Source organism: Schistocerca gregaria, chromosome 6 (genome assembly GCF_023897955.1).
Source record: "Schistocerca gregaria isolate iqSchGreg1 chromosome 6, iqSchGreg1.2, whole genome shotgun sequence".
Taxonomy (NCBI): domain Eukaryota; kingdom Metazoa; phylum Arthropoda; class Insecta; order Orthoptera; family Acrididae; genus Schistocerca; species Schistocerca gregaria.
This window is the reverse complement of record NC_064925.1, coordinates 117,481,987-117,500,061: the sequence shown is the minus strand read 5'-3', so window position 1 is coordinate 117,500,061 and position 18,075 is coordinate 117,481,987.

The following is an 18,075-nucleotide window of genomic DNA, read 5'->3' as shown; positions in this document are numbered from 1 at the left end:
ATGAAGACGATTTATTTATATAAATATAAACTAAAATGATTCCTTTCCCGTTACAGGCAATGCCTAGATTATTGTGCTTGTCCTTCATGCCAAAGAATTAATCTCTTTAATTCATCCATTTTAAAAAAAGCCACACATTCCAACATTTTATTATCATTCATTCCCTATCCTATTATATTATCATTTTATTGTATTATAAAGTGGCGACAAGTGACAGGCACGATACGTAGTGGGAAAACTGTGAGTACTAGTATTGTTAGGAAAATGAATATACATGTATGTTAACAATTTCTTTATGTTCCATGTACGCTGATGATGTGACGGAGACTGTGATGTGATACATCTACATCTACATGACTACTCTGCAATTCACATTTAAGTGCTTGGCAGAGGGTTCATCGAACCACAATCATACTATCTCTCTACTATTCCACTCCCGAACAGCGAGCGGGAAAAACGAACACCTAAACCTTTCTGTTCGAGCTCTGATTTCTCTTATTTTATTTTGATGATCATTCCTACCTTTGTAGGATGGGCTCAACAAAATATTTTCGCATTCGGAAGAGAAAGTTGGTGACTGAAATTTCGTAAAAAGGTCTCGCCGCGACGAAAAACGTCTATGCTGTAATGACTTCCATCCCAACTCGTGTATCATATCTGCCACACTCTCTCCCCTATAACGCGATAATACAAAACGAGCTGCCCTTTTTTGCACCCTTTCGATGTCCTCCGTCAATCCCACCTGGTAAGGATCCCACACCGCGCAGCAATATTCTAACAGAGGACGAACGAGTGTAGTGTAAGCTGTCTCTTTAGTGGACTTGTTGCATCTTCTAAGTGTCCTGCCAATGAAACGCAACCTTTGGCTCGCCTTCCCGACAATATTATCTATGTGGTCCTTCCAACTGAAGTTGTTCGTAATTTTAAGATCCAGGTATTTAGTTGAATTGACTGCCTTGAGAATTGTACTATTTATCGAGTAATCGAATTCCAATGGATTTCTTTTGGAACTCATGTGGATCATCTCACACTTTTCGTTATTTAGCGTCAACTGCCACCTGACACACCATACAGCAATCTTTTCTAAATCGCTTTGCAGCTGATACTGGTCTTCGGATGACCTTACTAGACGGTAAATTACAGCATCATCTGCGAACAGTCTAAGAGAACTGCTCAGATTGTCACCCAGGTCATTTATATAGATCAGGAACAGTAGAGGTCCCAGGACGCTTCCCTGGGGAACACCTGATATCACTTCAGTTTTACTCGATGGTTTGCCGTCTAATACTACGAACTGTGACCTTCCTGACAGGAAATCACGAATCCAGTCGCACAACTGAGACGATACCCCATACCTCCGCAGCTTGATTAGAAGTCGCTTGTGAGGAACGGTGTCAAAAGCTTTCCGGAAATCTAGAAATACGGAATCAACTTGAGATCCCCTGTCGATAGCGGCCATTACTTCGTGCGAATAAAGAGCTAGCTGCGTTGCACAAGAGCGATGTTTTCTGAAGCCATGCTGATTACTTGTCAATAGATCGTTCCCTTCGAGGTGATTCATAATGTTTGAATACAGTATATGCTCCAAAACCCTACTGCAAACCTACGTCAGTGATATAGGTCTGTAGTTAAATGGATTACCCCTACTACCCTTCTTGAACACTGGTGCGACCTGCGCAATTTTCCAATCTGTAGGTACAGATCTATCGGTGAGCGAGCGGTTGTATATGAGTGCTAAGTAGGGAGCTATAGTATCAGCATAATCTGAAAGGAACCTAATCGGTATACAATCTGGACCTGATGTCTTGCCCGTATCAAGCGATTTGAGTTGCTTCGCAACCCCTAAGGTATCTACTTCTAAGAAACTCATGCTAGCAGATGTTCGTGTTTCAAATTCTGGAATATTCCATTCGTCTTCCCTGGTGAAGGAATTTCGGAAAACTGCGTTCAATAACTCCGCTTTAGCGGCACAGTCGTCGATAACAGTACCATCGGCACTGCGCAGCGAAGGTATTGACTGCGTCTTGCCGCTTGTGTACTTTACATACGACCAGAATTTCTTCGGATTTTCTACCAAATTTCGAGACAATGATACTGAAAGGAAATAATAAATAAATTAGAAGGAAGAGGACGACAATATCAAGTACGTACAACAAAGCACAATAGAGGGCGTAACAGTTACAAGACAACAATCAGGTAGGACCGCGCAATGCATATAGAAAATGCGTTCCCAGTAAGCATATTAGAAAACCCAAGCACCTATTTCCTAAAATCCAGAACCTAAAGCTTCAGAGATTAACGCTACTGTATTCGAGTATAGACAATGACATTTCTTTATTAGTACTGAAAATATATTGACCGAACAACAACTGAGATCACAATTACATACAGCTGTATATGCATTTTTAGCGTGAGAAGTACCAGGAAAGTGAAATCTAAAGAGAGAAAATACTGATTTTGATAACTGTAGTGCCTTGAGAGTTTCTGTAATTGAGAGTCAAAACAATAAGAAAATGTCATTCGAAAATCAAAATGCCAATGTAGTGGATGTGCATTTACAAAACGCAACAATGAGTGGTTTAGAACCGTTAAGCGGTGATTATTTGGATGCTGGGCGCAACATGCCATTGTTGCATTCGACGCCCGTGAATACAGAACATTTCATTACCAGCAATACTTTGATTACAATAGACGAAATTAATGACAACTCAAGGCAGGAGAATATTTTAAATGAACGTAGTACGCGTAGTACTGACGCAGATGCTGTCAGGCGTAGGCCGGAAATGAATAGAGAAGATATGCAAGCATTATTTCGAGCTTTAACAGAAACTATACAAACTAGCATGAACACAATTAATTCAAAGATGTCGAGTTTAGACATAATACAAGCAGACATGACTAACATGAAAGCAGACATGACCACAGTAAAGTCCGAGATCTCGAAGGTAAATACAAACATGACGCACATTTCAGGCGAGGTACAAAGTTCGCGCACAGAACTCAATAACATGGATACGAAGTTCACACAGCAGATTTCGCAAATCTCCACGGAGGTGGATAGGAAAATTAATGAACAAGTGCAAATTTCAGTTCATGATATGGGTGAGAAATTAAAAGGCATAATGAGAGAAAATTTTGAGACACTAACACACACATATCGACAGGAGCTATCCGGTATGAGAGAAACCCAAGAGAATTTACAGGCAATGCAAAAGAATACGCAGGTTAACTTAGACAATGTACAATCAGAAGTAGCGAAACTACATTCTTTCTTTGACGACTTGCCAGAAAATGTAGAGAAAATCACAGTGGAGATAGGGTTACTCAAGTTAGAACACAAGAGAATCAACTCAGACATTGTGCAGCTTTACGAAACGGTAAAGAGTAATACAAGGGACGAAAACACAACGTTCGCAGAAAAATGCGTACGTGAACAGCGCACTTATGTGGAAACGGTAAAGGAAGTAATGGGGGAAAAGGAAGAAGAAATCTTAAAACGCATAGAACAGGATATCAGACAGTTAGAACAAAGGTTAAGGGACGAAATAGTTAGCAAACAAAGTACGGTAATATCATCGCCGGGGGCGGTAAGCGGAGCGCTAAACAGCCATCCGCCAGTGGGAGGAATCAGTGGCGCGGACAACAATGCCCAACCCACGCCGCGCGACCGCATGTCGACGCACGACGCGAGCAACGGGCAAAATTTTTGTGAAACAAATATACCGTCACTGCAGGGAAATGCTGTTCCGCCCTCCTGGACAGCGTTGTTAATGGATGAGAGCTTAATAAAACATCGACAGTTTCCCGTATACTCAAATGAGAAAAAGCGAACGCACCCGGTAGTGTTTGTCCGAGCCTTCAGAAATGTACTGCCGAGGACTTGGACAGAAGCTCAAAAGATGAAATATGTAGTAGGACATACCGAAGGTGATGCCCTTTTGTGGGCTACGGAGATGTCAGAACTTTGCGAGACATATGATCAGTTTGAGAATGCATTTTTAGATAGATACTGGTCTACAGCTATCCAGGAGAGGTTAAGACGAGAGGTATTTAACTCAGTACCATATCATTCAAAATTCGGGGGGCTAAGAAACTATTTTGAAACATATCTAAACAAGACCCGTTACTGGAATAATCCGATCTCTCATGTAGATGTATTGAAAATCTTAAAGAACAAGTTACCTGCAAATGTTAGGGAAAAATTAGTAACTGTTCCCGAATATGACCTTGAGTATTTTCTTTCAGTGCTCGACTCAATAGATCTGATTCATGAGGATGGGCAAGCCATGCCTAGTTATCGTAACGGTAATGAACACTACCCACACGGAAAGAACAACTATGGTAACGGCAATGGATTTGGAAACTATACTGGTCGTGTGCGTATGAATGAATGGCATCCGTATGCACCGCCGCGTCACAACGGCAATCCGTACAATCGGCCTACCCACCAGCCACAGGGTGACCGAGGGTACGAAAATAAATATCAGCCCCATAGGTACGGCAATGGCCGAGACATTAGGAATCCGAGGGAAAACTCGACAACAGGCGACAAGGAAATGCAAATTACCAGGATCGGAATATGCAACACAGGGATTCGAGAGAGAACAGGCAGCCAGTACAATCAAATCGAAACAACCGGGACACGAACTGGCGAGCACTCGAACATACAGTGAACATAGTAGAAATGACGGCAGAGAATGAATCCATACCTTTACCACCCCCAAGCAATAGTAATCGAGCGTGACTAGAGGAAGAAGGTAATGAACTGTCAATGCGCCACAGTACTAATATGAGCGACATAAACACTAACACGAACAGGGACGGAAAGGAGGAAGTAGAAACTGAAACAAACCTACACATACAGCACATCCGGAATCTATTTTTAAGGTATGATAAGGACACAGAAATGAAAGAAGACCTGTTTACTGAGGAGAAAGGAACAACACCCAAGGTAAGTGAAATTATTCAAGCAATAATAAAGGTAAAAGTGCGAAACATAGATGTACCCGTTGTTTTGGATACTGGCGCGTCGACGAGCCTCATGTCTACTAGCTTGTTCAAAGAGATAGCGAGGGAAGTAAGTGTACCCACGCTACCCGTGGAAAACTGTAATATCGTACCGGCAATGGGAAGTAAATCTAAGGTTATAAAATTACAGGCCAGCATACCCATTAGCATATGTGGTATAACTTTGCAGTGTACTTTCTTGTTGATAGACAAACTGATAGTGAACTGTATACTTGGTATGGAGGTGTTCAAAAGGTATGGGGTAAAAATAGATATCGGCAGCGGGGAATGTCAATTTCAAGTAGGTAGGAGGTTTGTCACTATGACGAATAAACCGATTGGCGCTCGGTTCCTCTCCAGCTAGGGGGTACAATATTTATATTTTCCTTACCCTCTCCCTCTTCTACTGTCCTGTTTAGTCAATAAGGAATGTTCAATTTTCTTCTACTATCGAAAATGAAGAGATGAGAATGCAACCTAGTCGTTAGAGATTTTTCTTGTAATTTTGGTATTGAGCTTTAAGACTTAAATATCTATAGAAACACAAGAAACTTTTTCATATTCCTTACGAGAACACTAAATATATGGGAAGAAATAAAACAATTGTACACAATAGTGGACGAGTGAAAATCATTAGATTACGTAGTTACAATACATAAAAATAATTAAACACGAGCGATGGAAAAGAAAGGAATTCACAGCGCGCGAGCTTTGAGCTAGCGACACGAGCGATGAAGAGTACTGAGACGCGCAGCCGCGCTTGAAGCGGAGTGTACTTATAACAATTGCATACGAAGCGGCTAACAGCTGATCGTAGGGGTCGAGTAGGCAAAAAGCACGGTTGAGTTCAGTGTCCTCAGCTAGATGTGCAAAGACACACTGCGCATCGCGACGGAAACCATGCTAGAATTTAAGCGAATCGGCGTTCACGCTGCGCTGCCAACTGGACAAAACAGAAGCGACACGAAATGAAGTACCTATCAGCTCATTACTCTAACGTAAATCAGTTACACAAACAAAACGAACACAGACATTTTTCCCCAAGATGGAGACTATACTGTAAAGAGCACTAATTTTAAGAGTAAATCAGTAAGTTAAGCATACGTAGTTTTAAGAAAAGGACCGCATCGGTGCAAGTAAAGTATAAGGAGCGTAGAATACGCTAAAATTGTGAACTTAACATAGGCTATTGAATGTACATAGTTAGAAATAAGTATGAGTATTCAAAGGAGAAGAAAATATACACAGATATTCCTATGAGACTATATACAACAGTATTAAGACAAGTTTAAAAGAAAAGTAACAACATGTACACTTAAAAGAACACGATTAACACTGAACTTTATTGAGAACTAAGCGGCTTACATACAGCACGCAAGTCAGCGACGATGGGAAACGTAGTATGAAATATACACATAGAAAAGTGCGTGTGACGGAGACGTAAACTACAAAATAACATATCGTACGATATTTAGCGAGAGGAGCAATTGTGCACTTATAAGACTACACTTCTTTACAGACAACATTAGAATTAGCGAGCGTGACGTATTGGGAGAATACATACCCACAAATTTGCTATTACAGAACTCACTTATGTTAGTTGCTATTAATTACATGGTACCTTATACGAAAAGCATAAGCAGCTGAGTAAAACTGTCAACATGAATCGTACAACTTGCGGGAGATAAGCTAAGTAAATACGAAAACCAACCAATATGCACACAACGTAATTATACGAACTAAAACAAAATAACTGAGGTAAGTACTGTATGATTAAAAAAGCAATATACAGAAACAAATTAATTTCACTGCTGGATAATACTTGGAAGTAGAGAGAGTGTGAAAAGTTTTAGATTCGATTGGAGGTATTAATTAGTTAATCTACGTTTGTGGTGACATAACATGCATGAATGAATCTAGGAAGAGAATGAAAGTGTATTAGAGTAATATGAGTTTATTTATATTTGTGAGAAGAAATAAATAGGGCGGTGGTTCTAGTGTAAGAACCCTGCAGGTAATACATGAGTATAAATGGCGATTTATGTGGAAGATTTTTTAATGAATAATTACATGGATATACGGCGATGAATATGAAGATTAATTTTGCAGTGGTACCTAGGAAAGGGCCACGAAGGCGACGTAAGAAAGAATAGATTATATAGTATTAAGTCTTAGAATGAACGGTTGTATGAGAGTGGAAAGCAAAGTATGATGATGTATGTACGGTAAGTTATTATGAAAACGACGATCTTGAAGAAGCAGTGAAGAATAAAGAAGAAGCAGTGAAGAATAAAGAAGAAGCAGTGAAGAATAAAGAAGAAACAGTGGAGTCCATAGTAACAAAGGTACACGCTACATTTAAAGTACACTACAATACAGTGATCTGCTACACAGGCGTCAGAAAGTAAAACAAATTAGTATGAAAAATAATTCTTTAGCGACTAACTGTTACAGCTTGAGCAACTATAAGGTGAATATTAATGAAAATATGATATACGATTCGTATGAGGAACGAGCACAAAATGCAGTGAAACAATATTTTCTACACTGAGTTCTTGACACACGCAGAAGCGAAAACAGTACTTTAACATCAGCACGTTCTTCTTTCGCGGGAATGAATAATGAGTGGAATTACGCATTGCAAAAATACAGTAAAAGTATCGGCCACACGTTACAAAGGCTAAACACGTACATGTCGTCGCATCAATAAGGCAGAAATATGACTTGAAATATGTGTACATGAATGTGTAATATTACGACGATTAACAAGCAGTGATGAAGTCAGGATTGTCAAAGGAAAAAACATCCTACACACTCGCTCACAAACGAGCACTTGTAAATATTGTACGTAGTATGGTGTCTATCAAATGCCAAGGATAGAATAAGTACACTAACGACGCACTACAAGTAGCAATCTTAGAAGTAGCTTGATCTCTGAATCAGACCTTAGCAAATCTTCTTTTTCCATGTAGTGAGTAGTGCTGGAACGTATTTTATATGTGTTTTTGTGAAGGTATAAACGCGCAGGAGGTCGGGCCTGCAAGTCAAGAGAAGAAAATGCAAATATTCAGAACAAATGAAAGATTCCTTCTAATTTACTTATTTGTGTGTAAAACGATACCAAACATGGAATCCATAAATGAAAACTGAAGGTGAATTGTACATTTAGTTGTCAACTATATTATTGTCAATGTCGAAGTCTATGTAAAATTTATGTATATTCTGCTTTCTGTGTGTATCTGTGAACGTAAAAATGCGCAAGTCGGTCCTGCAAGACAAGAACGAAAAAGGTGCCAACATTCTGAACAAATACAAGATTCCTTCTAATTTACTTATTGGTGTGTAAGATGCTGTTTAACAACAAGTCCATATACGAAGTGTGAATGTGGACTGTACATTTATTTGCCAACTATATTATTGTCAATGTCGAAGTCTATGTAAAATGTATGTATGTACTGTTTTCTATATGTAGTTGTGAACGTAAAAACGCGCAGGAGGTCGGTCCTGCAAGAAAGGAACAGGAAACCCAAATATTCAGAATAAATTAAAGATTCCTTCTGATTTGCATATTAGTGTGTAAGAGGGTGCATGTCATGGAGTCCATATATGAAATGAGTATGAATTGTAAATTTGTATGTCGACTTTATTATTGTCAACGTTTTTGTCTATGTAAAATGTATGTACTATTGTCAATTTTATGTGAAATTTTATTCTTGAAAAGGAACCATTTATGTATGTGTGTGAAGTGCAACGCGACGGTCGAGTAAAACACTCGCACGTGTGAAGTAATACAAAAATGTTAAGGCCTAATAATAGTGAAAATAACGGCTGAGCAGTAGTAAGAGTAAACGCTACAATGTGGCGAAGTGAATACAGTGAGTGTGATGCGTGTGCGACGGAAAAATGAGAGGAAATCCGTATAACCACGAGTTGTGGTGTGAGGACCGCTGAACTACAATGAACAACGGAAGACAATGCCGAGTTCTGCAGTGCGGCCCTTACCTCACCTTGCTGTGCGAAAACCTCGTCCAGGCGCGAGATGCTGTATTGGTGTTCTTCGGGTTGAGCGTTGGAGCTGAATCCGTCGTATCCAGTCTCCGGACTGGAGGGCATATACAACACCGACTTCATGAGCCTGGAGCGACATTACGATGGATGCGCGGGCAGTGCTGCTGCTTACGTGGCGCTCGCGTCACTGTGACGGGCGCGGTAAACAATGAGCTGCTGCTAGCCATAAGCGCAGCGAACAATGAGATAGCGTGTGCTGAAAAGACACCTTCTCAGAACGGCCAATGAACCAAAAGCCAGTGAGAAAAACAATTTTTAAAACATGGTGAGGACAATTTACGAAAATGTAAAATTTTTCCCCTGTCCGTACAGCTTAACAAGTATAATGAAAAATCACAGACTAAGACGTTAGCACGACATGGACGTACGATTATGTAATATAAATATATGTGAATGTCGTTATGTGATATAAGTGTATGTGAATGTATTTATATGTATGAATTTGTAATGAATAAGGAAATGAACATCGTAGACTTACTTGTAGTAGCTTAAGGGTATTAAAACTCCATTGACTTGCACCAAATGACTCAACATGAGCCCCAAGGTAAATAAGGCTACTGTATACTGTCTCACTAAATAAAGAGACTTATTCCCGACAGTATACAGTAGGGGGGCAATTGTGATATACCTTTTGCATTTCTTACTTTTATGTTTTCATCCTCTTTAAAAGCAAAGAGAAAAGATGAGGTGGTAGTAGCCCAGCATAGAGCCTGTGCCTACCATCAGGTATTTTTGACTTTCAGATGTTTTCTATGTGCATCGAACAGAAATATAGTAGTGTTTTATTAACAGAATATTTGTGAGAGTTTTTATTATTTCAAGTAGTAATGCAATAAGAAGAACGGAAGCCCACCTGTGTACTTCGGAAAATTTACGAAGATCCGAATATAACAACACGGCCACAGTCAAGGAGACGGCGATCGGACATAATATTAATAATTGGCACGCATAAAATACTATGAAGACGATTTATTTATGTAAATATAAACTAAAATGATTCCTTTCCCGTTACAGGCTATGCCTAGCTTATTGTGCTTGTCCTTCATGCCAAAGAATTAATCTGTTTAATTCATCCATTTTTAAAAAGCCACACATTCCAACATTTTATTATCATTCATTCCCTATCCTATTATATTATCATTTTATTATATTATATGTGTCGGTGGACCCATAGTGACTCAGCTCAGGCAGCCTATATAATCCCATTAGAACGTGAATGGCAATAAAATATTTCATTTCTTCAACGTCAGCGTCTTTCCAATTGCAGCTGGCCTGTGTTACCCTTTCACCTCTAGCAATGTTGTCATGTATTTGAGTTGCATAGAGATTAGTCTCATCTTTGAACTTCCTCAAACAATCATCATTAAAAATTGTAGAAGAATATTCTATTTCTTTATCATTTTGTCCAAAATCGAACTTTATATCTGCACTTCTATCAATAGATGCTGATAAGTTTTCAAAATAAGTTACGTCGTCAGTCCACTCTGTTTCAGTTTCACTGGCATGTTCGGCCCCATTCTCTTGTTCTGCACACACAATAACTTCCTTTGTAGTGTCATTGGTAATTTCGGTGACATTTTCTTTTACTGCTCACGCAATACCATCATTTTCTGCCACCTCCATTCTAGCACTGTCACCATTGATGTGACGACCGTAGCTAGGTGGTTCAGCCCATGTCCTAGGCGGTGTAGTATCAACAGATGTACTACTGGAAGCATCAAGACGGCTGAGATCATTTGCAACTTCATCATCACCTTCTTCCGCCGGGAAATTCTTCATTATCAGGAAGCGAAAAGTAATACTCAAGATGTACATCTTTCAGATGTGACATTTCTAAAAAGATAACGGAAATAAGGTCTGCAAGTGGGCTAGCACACTGCATTGTGCAACAGATTATTTTTATTTTTATTTTTATTTTTATTATTCTTTCTTTTCTCAAACGTTCTGTCTGGTCAAAAATGGAAAGTGACGTGGACCTTGATCAAGCGTGACTTCCTTTTAACTGTACGGTATATGTTGCATTTAGGAACTTTAGGGTAATTGAACAGGTATCAATAATTACAGATTTCTGTAGTTATATATATATATATATATATATATATATATATATATATATATATATATATATATATATATATATAAGTTTGGATGTAGCTGTATTGCGTTGATGTACTGGTGGAAATTGTGTGGTGTGACCCCTGTAGTTGATAGTATAATTGGTATAATGTCAACTTTATCCTGATGCCACATGTCCTTGACTTCCTCAGCCAGTTGGATGTATTTTTAATTTTTTCTCCTGTTTTCTTCTGTATATTTGTTGTGTTGGGTATGAATATTTCAATTAGTTGTGTTAATTTCTTCTTTTTACTGGTGAGTATGATGTCAGATTAGTTATGTGGTGTTATAATGGTTCTGTTCCAGTATAATTTGTATTCATCATTCTCCAGTACATTTTGTGGTGCATACTTGTATGTGGGAACGTGTTGTTTTAGTAGTTTATGTTGTATGGCAAGTTTGCTTATGGCAAGTTGCTGATGTCATGTGTTCTGGAGTATTCTGTATTTGCTAGTATTATACATCCGCTTGTGATGTGATCTACTGCTTCTATTTGTTGTTTGCAAAGTCTGCATTTATCTTTTGTGGTATTGGGATCTTTAATAACATGCTTGCTGTAATATCTGGTGTTTATTGTTTGATCCTGTATTGCAATCATGAATCAATCCATCTCACTGTATATATTACCTTTTCTTAGCGATGTGTTGGATGCGTCCTGATCGATGTGTGGCTGTGATAGATGATACAGATGCTTGCCATGTAGTGCTTTCTTTTTCCAATTTACTTTCTTCGTATCTGTTGATGTTATGTGATCTAAAGGGTTGTAGAAGTGGTTATGAAATTGCAGTGGTGTAGCCGATGTATTTGTATCAGTGATTGCTTTGTGTATTTTGCTGGTTTCTGCTCGTTCTAGAAAGAATTTTCTTAAATTGTCTATATGCCCATTATGTAGGTTTTTTATATTAATAAATCCCCTTCCTCCTTCCTTTCTGCTTAATGTGAATCTTTCTGTTGCTGAATGTATGTGATGTATTCTATATTTGTGGCATTGAGGTCGTGTAAGTGTACTGAGAGCTTCTAGGTCTGTGTTGCTCTACTTCACTATTCCAAAGGAGTTGGCCAATATTCGTATAGCTAAAGTATTTATAGATTTTGTCTTGTTTCTTGTTGTCAGTTCTGTTTTCAATGTTTTTGTTGGTCTTTGTCTATGTTTTTCTATTAGTTCTTCTTTAATATTATTATTATTGTTAATTTTACTATCATTGTATGAATACTTGACTGAGTCAAGTGATGTAGCTTCACACAGAGACAGAAATAAAGCCAAAATGTCGAATGTATAACGAAATTATAAATAATATGTGGGACAAATATGTCCCACTGGCCATGTGATTGATATTTCATGCATTCAAAAACTAAAAACTATTTACCAAGTCACTGACATACATTTCACACACAAATTCCACGTAATATTTACAATAAATGATAAGAAATACTATAAGTAAGCTTATTATGCTTACCTTGCTTACTTACAAAAGAAAAGTTGAAAAATATGCAAAAACTTTCACAGAAGCGATCAAACAATTGCGCTGCATCGAAGAATTTCTAGCAGAATGCAGCTGTTCGGCGGGAAGAAGTCTGTAATGGTTCCAAGTAGTAGCGAAGGCTTTTGGTAGATGTCACCACACTACATATGTGGGCTTCTATTGTCCCATTGGTAGTGAAGCACAAAAAAGTGAAGTGGGACGCATTTGTCCCGCAGGTCATGGAAGGGTTAAATTACAGCTTACGTAGGATGACCATATTTTCTTCGGACAAAAGTGGGACTTTCATACATTTTTCTCGCCAAAAAGTGGCACAATTGTTATTTCTCGTTAAATATGACTTTTAATGCTAACATTTCTTCTTCCTCTGCAAATATAGCCTTCACTGATATTTGTGTGTGTGTGTGTGTGTGTGTGTGTGTGTGTGTGTGTGTGTGTTTACAGAACCAAACAAAGAATGGGAAGACTGAAAAGAAGTACATTTCAAGTTTTCAGAAATTTACTTATTAAGAAATGTAATATTTATAACACACAACGTAGAAAGACATACAGTAACAATCACTACAAAAAATTTCTTAGTGAACACAAGAAATGTATGGTTTTGTGGATTCCACATTGCAATCATATTTCTTCGAAGATGAAATTTCATTCAGCAACTCAGTTTTGCCTAATAGGTATAAATAGAACTCAGTGCAACTGTATTTAATGAAGCTTAAATAGGTCAGTAAAATACACTTAATGCTCCTCACTGTAAATCTGTTCCTCTCATCTGTCCACTGTGACGATAGTAAGCTGAAAACTCTTTCAACATTTGCATTGTGGGCAGGGAGTGAAAAGAAGTACTGCGCTATATTAAGCATTTCTCTGAACAGTTCATTACACTGGCAAGATCTGAAAAACCTACACCATTTTTCATGTGCCATCAACTGATTCCATTGTTCACTGTCTGTTTCCAGTTGTTTTACATATGACTGCATATGAACTATTTCATCATGTAAGAGGCTGTCATTTACTAGAATGCTCTTTTCATTTAGCCACATTAAAGTATTTTCAACTGCTGACCATTCTGGTCGTTCTGTGAGCATCATCCATGAGAATACAGAAAACTCAGCCATTCCCTGTAATCATGAGGATACATTGTCTACTGAAGCATCATAAAACATTGATACTACTATGTCAAATTCTTAACAGACTGGTCATCACAATCATTAAGCAGTTTTTTTTACCCTTAGTGGTACAAAATGTCCATGTTTCCTTGAATTTAGACTTGTCAAAGCTTTATTTAAGACTGTTAATACTTAACACATGGAATTATTCTGTTTCTCAATGCTCAGAATGGATTGTTGGAAAACACTGATTTGTGAGTGTACAAAAAGTAAATAACATTCATTTATAGGATCACTGATAAAACTCTTTAAGATTTCAGGGCACTTTGAGTTAATCTGTGACAAAAAGTAAGATTTCAAAGGTTCATACGTTATTAAGATCCTTTCTATGGGTGGCAACAATGAAAGCCACCTTGTTTTGGAAAAGGAAAGTACATTTTTGTAAGTGACACCAACAAATTAACCGAATTCAGTGAGTTCTGCAACACAAATAGAAAAAAAATATGAAAATGGTTGTACAACTTCATGACAATGCAGTCAAAGTTAACAGGTGAAACATCACAAGCATTTTGAAGTGTGTTATGAACAACATGTGCTGGACAACCTATGCCAACACTGTTAGAGCTTTTTAATTTTTCTTTCAGATGTGTGAAAACATTATTACCCTCTTTCTTCATTAACCCCCCAAAATTACAGTTAGTATTGTCTGCACCAAATCCATCACACTTTGAGATGATACTAAATGACTGTATAACATGAGAAAGATAACTGGAAATTGTTTCGGACTTTTCGTTCTGCAATTCATCAAGATCAAGCAATTTCGTCTGCAGTCCACCCTCACTTACAGAAAAATACTGAACTATCATAGGAAAAATTTTCCGATGGTTGCTATCATCAGTAGATATTGAAAAGTATTTTGCACTGTTTACAGCAGCTATTGCCTGTTTCTGGGTATGCGGAGTTATATCATTGTTATTAATTGCTTCACACTTTGTTCTTCCACATGAAAAATTTTCTGAAATCTTAGAATCAGGAAACTTTTTTTGTTTAGTTGAACACTGTTGTCATTAGAACGATAGCTTTGGTGGTGCTTTACAACATGGAATGACAGGGTTCCTTCTGCTCCAGCTACGTTTTTCTGTTCCTGTGTATTTGAAGTTACAAAATATCTCGTCATTTTTTGCGAGGAACCTGCCGATCGAAGATTCTTCCTGTTTTTCTCTGATTCCATAAGATGCTTGAGATCTGCAGCACTACCACGAGACACGGATACATCACAGTAACAGACGTTACCTTTGTTGAACAGCCATTGTCTGTAGCAGTGAAGAAAGGAAATTTCCTCTGAAGCTCTTCCGAAAAACTTTGATTTTCGTTTCGGCATCGCCAGGACGTGCTAACACTTCACGAAACTGATACTGAGTGTTGACAACAATGGTAAGCAAAAGCTAAGAAAATAAGAGTACGCAACAATTATAGTGCTTAAGCTGTACATTATCGGGAGGTACCAACGTACGGAATGTCAGTTTGAATTGATAGTTTATAAAATCGACACTCAGAAAATATTTTAACCACTTTGTGAATGTCTGAAAATAATCCCTGAAAATCGGGACAAATTGCTTGTTGAAAAAAATTGGGGCAAATTTTTGAGCCTCAAAAAACGGGACAATCCCGATTAATCGGCACGTATGGTCACCGTAAGCTTACGTGTTCTGTCTCTTACTCTTCAGATCCACTCGTCCATACATCATCCCATTCGTCGGCATATGTAATACCTTTTTTTAAAGTCATTTATTTCACTCAAAACTGCTGTGAAATAAGCTGTGCTGACATCATGAACTTCTGCTAGCAAAATGGGGGCCAATCTTACTGTTATATCATCGGTTTTTATGGTTGAACCGGGAGTCAAAGTTTCTATCTGAAATCCTCACTGTCTCCCACTGATCAGTATACAGCTTCCCTCATTTGTGGGTTATATATTGTCCACATATTTTAATTTGAACTTCTGGTTATTTGATTTTAACACTGCAAACCTGTCTTTCAGATGCAGTGTGACGCTTTAGTGTTTCAGGTAATCGAGCCAAAGTGAAATTTTTTGTTATTTAAAGGCTGGCACTGAGTACATGTGACAATCAAAATCCATCCGCACCTGTTCCTTAATTCTGTACACTTCCCATACATCACACCTTGCTTCTTCATCCCCTGTATTTCGAATTATGCCCACTGCTTCACCCTGTCACATAATTCATTTAACAGTCCAGTGCCTGAGATCTGACAGCGTGAATCGAGTGTGCATTGCACCTCCCCCCCCCCCCTCCCCTCCCCCATTGTGACACCTACAGAAAGGTATGCGACATATCTTTTCTATTTTACTGAATACTTTAATTCTTTAACTAAGGTTTACTTCAACTCCGCAAATCGCGGAATAGTGCGGCCGGCAAACTGGTGCCAGAGAGACCACAGTTAGTCCGATTCTCGTCACATTATCTCTGTCCTCATTCCTAAAGTTATTTCTAGGGCCTGGCTAGCGCACATCAATGATCTCTGCTCTTCCCTCATGATATCATCTCGTCTGTCATTATTTGGTCGGTCATCACCCCTCCAGTTTCTGTTCATACGGCCAATATTGATGTCCCCAGCGACGGTTATAATTTCTTCCATTTCATCCATTTCCATATGGTCGTGATGCGTGCCATAGCCTCCAGTTCTGATTACTCGTTAGCTGATTTTCCAGGGGAAAGTTCGTCTGAATGAAATGTACCAACCCTATCGCTTCGCAAATTCTGTCAGTCCCTAATTCTTTCCCTAGACGCTGGATTCCCCGAATGTTGTGCGTATTTTTGCTAGCTATCCTTACCGCATTCTTTATTTCACGTGGGAGCTCGTTAAACAAAGTTGTACGACTTCAGAATGTGAGTAAGGCACATCTAAAAATTGACCCTTTGTAAGTAGGCTGTTTACGTTTTCTTATTGGTAACGCCACGTAGCGCTCTGGGTGTGCCGTGTGCAGTCTGTGGCTGGTTTGCATTGTTGTCTGCCATTGTCGTGTTAGGCAGCGACAGCTGGATGCTAACAGCGCGTAGCGTTGCGCAGTTGGAGGTGAGCCGCCAGCAGTGGTGGACGTGGGGAGAGAGATGGCGGAGTTTTGAAATTTGTAAGAATTGGTGTCATGAACTGCTATATATATATTATGACTAGTGAAGTAAATACATTGTTTGTTCTCTATTAAAATCTTTCATTTGCTAACTATGCCTATCAGTAGTTAGTGCCTTCAGTAGTTTGAATCTTTTATTTAGCTGGCAGTAGTGGCGCTCGCTGTATTGCAGTAGCTTGAGTAACGAAGATTTTTGTGAGGTAAGTGATTTGTGAAACGTATAGGTTAATGCTAGTCAGGGCCATTCTTTCGTAGGGATTTTTGGAAGTCAGATTGCGTTGCGCTAAAAAATATTGTGTGTCAGTTTAAGCACAGTCGCGTATAAATTTTTCTAAGGGGACGTTTCACCTTATACCATCTTTTTGAAAAACTGTAGTGGATTCGGCCACCTGGACCCTATGCAATTTACTGTCACCATGATTTCCAGCTTTATGAGAAATAGCTGTGTAAATACGTCATGTGCCTTGCATTGCCCCAGGATTTCTCCCATTTTCGTCGCCGCCTCCTGCCTCAAGTGAGCACATACGAATCTGAACTTTAAAACATGTGCCAAAGATGTCGTTCAAGGAATTCTTCGACCCATAGCTTGGAGTTTAGGCGGTTTGCAACGTCGAGAAAAAGCGAAAAATTTTGTGATGACGCGAACTGGTTCGTAAAATACCCGTAGTTCATCTCACATAATACATTGTACACACTCGCTATGGTAATTACTGCTGGATCAGAATGTGACGCTTCTCCTCTGATGCGGCATAATCTTCTGGTCAGTTCTCGGATTTTTTGCTCTTCTCTGTTTCGTTCTTCTTCACTTTGAGTCGCCACATTTCTTCTGCCGTTGTTACTCCTTGAACAACTGCTACTCTCATTGTTTTCTGTGAGGGGTCTAACATCTCCCTGTTCCGTTCCTGCAGTTTGTGGTTTCACGTGCTTTCTTAAATTTCACTAAATATCTTATATCGGCATTTTCGCCTACGTTTTTTGGTACCGTTCTGTCAGATGATGTTTCATTAGGATTGGTTATTTAGCTTGCTCTACCTTCTCCATCGGATTGTGATTTCTCACTCCATGGCTTTACTTCTTCAATACCTTTAGTATTGGTGTCTTTATTCTTCGCAAAGGTCTCAACAGTCTTATATTAGGGTTAACGATT